The 6,000-nt window shown below is 41.7% G+C and overlaps 1 protein-coding gene across 1 annotated transcript in view; it reads left to right on the forward strand.

Annotated features, from left to right (window-relative positions):
• The window catches only part of dcc (DCC netrin 1 receptor), a 172,424-nt gene that overhangs the window by 159,984 nt on the left and 6,440 nt on the right, over positions 1-6,000 (forward strand). The window lies entirely within an intron of this gene.

Raw genomic sequence — 6,000 nt, forward strand, 5'->3', positions numbered from 1 at the left:
CGATACGAAACTAATTAAACTCCAGACTTTATTTAAGACGCACACCAGTGTTTTGTTTTTAAAATAATGCTAATTCTAGTAATTTAACTTACAGAAATTTATGCACATATTTTTGTTAAAATATAACCCGGGGTAATTTGGTACATTATCAAACTGTCTTACATAAATGTTATGTTTATTTTCACATAATTTAAACTGAATCTCTGGTTTGAACAGAAGAATCGAATCGATGGACATTGAAATATTTCCGTCTCTCTGGTTTATGAAGCTCTTTGTAGATTCGTGGATGATGAGTTACGACATCATTTCATTTCACTTTGGGATGGAAAAACTCTTCAAACCGGCCACTAGGGGGCAGTAGAACAGCAACAACGTTACATTTTCTATAGATCTGCTTTTCATTTTGACTGCAGCTAAAAGCTAAAAACAGAAACTGTTGGTTATGGTCTGTCTGGCTCTCTCTCTGTGTGTGTGTGTGTGTGTGTGTGTGTGTGTGTGTGTGTGTGTGTGTGTGTGTGTGTGTGTGTGCGTGTGTGTGTGTGTGTGTGTTTCTATCATTTCTTTGTTTACATGCTCCGGCCTCCTCAGATTTTCATTGATTTTTAGCTCCAGGAAACTTTTCACTCAGAAACTGTAAACCTGAAACGACAGCAGCCAGAGAGCAGAACTCGAATTCCTCACCGTTTGTTTACTGTTCCCTCACCGTTCCCTCACCGTTCCCTCATTGCTCCCTCATTGTTCCCTCACTGTTCCCTCACCGTTCCCTCACTGTTCCCTCACTGTTCTCTCATTGTTCCCTCACCGTTCCCTCAATGTTCCCTCACCGTTCCCTCACTGTTCCCTCATTGTTCCCTCATTGTTCCCTCACCGTTCCCTCATTGCTCCCTCATTGTTCCCTCACCGTTCCCTCATTGTTCCCTCAATGTTCCCTCATTGTTCCCTCACTGTTCCCTCAACGTTCCCTCACCGTTCCCTCAACGTTCCCTCACCGTTCCCTCAATGTTCCCTCACCGTTCCCTCACCGTTCCCTCATTGTTCCCTCATTTTAAAGGTTTAATTTCCTGTTTCTCTACATCGGATGAAAGGAAACAGGCTAAGATGGAGGAAACGCCACATTCAGTCAAAACCTGAAGCTACAACTAGCATCTATGCTAACGGGCTAAGTCATGTTAAGCTAGTTAGCATAAACACTGATGTTGTTGTTTCCTTTCCTTGCTAGTTCCCTTCTAGTTAGTTAGCTATACTCAGTTGTTTGTAATATTTTTACATTTAATCTTAATCTGTCTTAATTCATATTTAATATTCAGTCGTTTTCTATTTTCAGATGTTGTTTGACTCGTCCTTTAGCTCCTTTAGCTGCTTTAGCTGCTTTAGCTCCTTTACCTTCTTTAGCTCCTTTAGCTGCTTTAGCTGCTTTAGCTTCTTTAGCTGCAGGTCAGTTTTTATTTATCTGGATTAGTTTTTTCTGGTCTGTCTCATCTGACTGAAATGTTTTTTATCAGAACAGATTTCTGACAAAACCTGCATAAATAAAAGTTAAATAAAAATAAAAATGATGTAAATAAAATAAACTTAAGATCCAACTCTGAAATAAAAACAAAGTTTTTTATAAACTGTTTAATTTGAAAAGTAAAAATAGACGAGATTAACTCTGGTTTACTGGATAAGTTTAGCTGTGTGAGCGTTTAAAACGAGCTTTAATTTGACTAAATACCATCAAAAACTAATTTTAGTTTTTCATCAAGTACATCATGATATACTATCATCAGCATGATAATGATGTCAGTCTGTGGGACATTTTTCTGCCTCCCCTCTGAGCTCAGACATAAATAAAATGAACCTTCTGCAGGTTTGACTCAGTCCAGTTTAAAGAGGGATAATAAAAGTTGTGTTTATCAGCAGAGATCTTTTCTGCAGCCGTGACTCAGCTGAATTGATCTGAACGAACAGTTCACGCCTCGGAGCTGTAACAGGATTGTCCTAGTCGATGTCCGGCTCTCAGGACGGAGGCAGCTGGAGGCGGACCGGTCCACCTGTGATGGACGCTTTCAGCTCCATCGCCTGCAGGGAAACAAAAATAAACGTGTCGTCACGACAGAAACGCCACCAGCAGACAGTGACGACTCTCTGGCCTTTTTCTGCACCAAGGTGACCCGTCAGGACGGATCGGTGGTGGCCTAGTCAAAGCTCATCTCATGTTTTCCACAAAGTCATTCTTAGATAATCAGATTTTAGTTTGCTCAGTTCTTCTCAACTCAACGTTTACACTCACACACAAAAATAACTGCAAGTAGATGTGCTATTACACAGCCGTACATCTTTGAAAAGCATTAGTGGAGCCTCCTGCACAACTGACAAGAATGCAGCAAACAGTTTCTGGATCAAGTCAACATCAAATCACTTGTCTTCCACAGCACACTGCAAAAACACAAAATCTTAGCAAGTATTTTTGGTCAAATATCTTTTTACACTTTAGATACGATAAAACTTTAAATAAGATCAAATGATAAATAACTTTTCAGTAAGATATATGAGCTTCTTTTAAGTTAATAATTCCCTAAAAACTTCATCCATATTATCAGATCCATGGCAGATTATTTAATTTATAACTGGGGAAAAATGTCTTGTTATAACTTGAAAAATCTGCCAGTGGAACTAAATAATTATTTTAATTATTTAGCTAAAATAGTTATTTTAATTAAATAATTATTAACTTTAAACAAACTCCTGGTTCTGTCTGAAAAGTTACTTATGAATTAGTTTTATCTTATTTAAAGTGTAAGAAGATATTTGACCAAAAATACTTGCTGAGATTTTGTGGTTTTGCAGTGCAGGGCATACAGAGCTGGAACTCGACTGGGGTCGCTAGGCAACTTGTTGGGGTTGCTAGGTAACTTGTTGGAGTTGCTAGGTAACTTGTTGGAGTTGCTAGGCAACTTGTTGGGGTCGCTAGGCAACTTGTTGGGGTTGCTAGGTAACTTGTTGGAGTTGCTAGGTAACTTGTTGGAGTTGCTAGGTAACTTGTTGGGGTTGCTAGGCAACTTGTTGGGGTCGCTAGGTAACTTGTTGGAGTTGCTAGGTAACTTGTTGGGGTCGCTAGGTAACTTGTTGGAGTTGCTAGGTAACTTGTTGGGGTTGCTAGGTAACGGGCTCGGCTGGCGTTGCTGGGTAACGGTGCAGTGTGTCTCAACAATCAGGAGGTTTTTGAAACGGCTCGTTTTCCAGACACCAAAAAAGTTGAAGTTATTGCTAAAAATCGTCTGGATGTTTTTTTAAGATCTTGAGTCGTTTTTAGAAACTGTTGAAACCCAAAATATGAATTTTGCTTTCTGTGGTTCCCTCCATGAGAAGAGGAGATTTTCTGGCGTTACAGGAAAATGAACAGATGGTAGAAGTCCTGGACGGCGGATCTCAGGGGAAACGAATCCTGCAGGTGGCGCTGTGGTCTCTAACGGTCCAGGCTGGGATTCGAACTCGGGACCTGGTTGCTGCCAGGCAGCAGCTCTTCGGAGGGCAAACAATGAGCCGAACAGCCAGCAAATGAAAAGTAGGTCATGAGTGGAGACAGAGAGACGGCAGCGGAGACGTGTCGTCCTCCAGAGACCAGACGTCTCCTCAGAAACGTTTCATCTGCAGCTGGATCCACTTCAAAACGCTCTGAGGATCGATACCAGCTCTGACCCCAAACACACACACCCACACACACACACACACACCGCTCTGATGGAACCCTGGTGGGCATTTCACACCTCCACCTGTCAGGTGTAAACCCCCTGAAGCTCCTGGTTCATCTGACCTTCACTTCACCTGCTGAGCTTCGTTCAGCAACGAGCCGCTAAAAATGTTTCACTTTTCCAGAAAAGTTGTTTTCTAGAAATTAGAAGATAGAATATAGAATATAGAAGTTTTTTGGCAGAAATCTACCATGACCTCAGTACGACCCCATCTCACTTTACCTTGTAATGAGCAGAGGATCGACTCCAGAGCTGCTTTATGTGATTATTTATGAGTTTTTTTCTTACAAAATTTCAACCTTTGAAACTCAGAAATGTCTTTTTGGCAGAAATTTACTCCTTGTTTTCCACCTGCTGTGTCCCTAATATGTAATTCATATTCAGATCTTTATTTGTGTCTCAGTGATTTGGGACAATAAAATAATTATGATTGTTTCTTGTACTTTTACTTCGTTGTGTTTATGTTCAACACTCCAACATTAGCTTCCCTTGTGATGTGTTTTAGCGGCGTAGCAAAGAAAAAGTTCCCCCTGGAAACAGGTTATTGGCAACACGTTCCGAGGTTCAAAAATAAAATCTGGTGAACAGAAAATGTGTCTTGTAACAAAAACGATAACATACAGAGTCTGTATTTTTCTCTCTGATTGCCTCAGCGATAAACTTCCCTCCAGGGTTTACCAAACGTCCTCCAGGTCACGTTTTGCTGCTAAAAGCTTCTTGGAGTTTAAGTGAATCTTTGATTTGCGTCGAGGGAACGAAGCTCTGGGTCTTGTGGTTGATCCGTCTGTTTCTGGGTCTCTGCTGCAGCTGCAGGTGTTTGTTTGGCAGAATGGATGTTTATTGATCAGCAGGCAGTGAGCAGAGTGATGCAGGACATTGTTGGCCTCAGCAGGCCTCCAGACTGGAGGAGGCTGTGGAGAATATCCGTCTTTTGGGTCCATTTTTCTTCCAAATGTTGCTTTTCTTCCAGCTCTCTCCCCCAGCAGATTGAAAGCAGCTCGGTTTGGTTGTTTCCTTTTCTTTGAAGCATTGATCCGACCCGCTTTCTCTCCACTCATGTGAGTTTTGATGGTTTGTGTGAGCGGATGCCGGAGCAGCAGACGGTCTCTAAATGACTTCTGCTGCTCGTCGTTTTCACCACTTAGTTGCGTGTAAAGTTGTCATTTAGAGCGGTCGATGGCGCTGTGTGTTATGAGGTCAAACTATTCCTGTCAGCAGCTGAAAAGGTCGTCGATACTCAAGTTTCACCATCCGGCAAAGATTGACCTGATTATGAACGAGCGCGTTCCTCTGATTTATGGGACGGCTCGATAAATCATGAGTTCAGAAAAACAATGGAAGAAGAAAAGCTGGATTCTGAAATGAATGTTTTTATTTTCCTGGTTTTTATTGTAGAAGTTAAAGTAAAAGCCAACCTGAGTGGGAACATCGAGGCTTGCTGAGTTTTGCAGATGAATGTTTTAGTGACTGGTTCTGCTGACGACCCGGTTTGGACCAAACGTCTGCTGGTCTTGATCATTTCATCTCTGTCTGCAGGGGCCAGCAGAGCTTCGGCTCCTGAAGCCTGAAGGGCCTGAAACAATAAAATATAAATCTGGTCTCTTTATGCAGCAGTGGATGAAACAGAGAGACAGTAAAATATCTGCAGTCGTAAATAACGGAGACTCTTTACTCAGTTTGTTCAGTTTCTGTTGAACAAACGATGACGGCTGATAACGGCTCCATGCGTTTGGAACAAAATGTTGAGTTTCTAGGTTTTATTTACTCAAATCAGCAGAATGTCGCGTGTTTGAATTCACCAGGTAATTCAGAGGTTTTGTGAGGTTCATAAGCTAAGCTAGCTGTACGCCGTCCAGTCTGATGACCTGCTGACCCGCATCTCCTGCACCACCTACAGGCCGTTACGTCACAGGGCAGCGTCTCTCTGATTGGTTGACGCTCTGCGTTGACCAGCAAACGTTCAGATTTTCCGACTCCAGCGTCGGTTGGAAAATCGATGCTGGAAAAGCTTCAGCCTCGGAGCGCCAGACGCTCCAGACGGACCTTGAATGTAAACCAGATGCTTTATGTAAAAAGAATGTAAAAAGGAAGCGATGTTAAATTCTAATTAAAAATGCTTTATTGATCCCAACTGGAAATTAAATGTTGCTGTAATTCATATTAATTCAAATTCTTCAGTTATTTTATCTGCTGATGGCTCTTAAAATGTGAGTTATGATAAACTTACTAGCATAACTTCTGTTGTGCATGGAGTTGACCTTTCTGG

This window comes from Xiphophorus maculatus, chromosome 8 (assembly GCF_002775205.1).
Source record: "Xiphophorus maculatus strain JP 163 A chromosome 8, X_maculatus-5.0-male, whole genome shotgun sequence".
In the NCBI taxonomy this organism is placed as follows: Eukaryota; Metazoa; Chordata; class Actinopteri; order Cyprinodontiformes; family Poeciliidae; genus Xiphophorus; species Xiphophorus maculatus.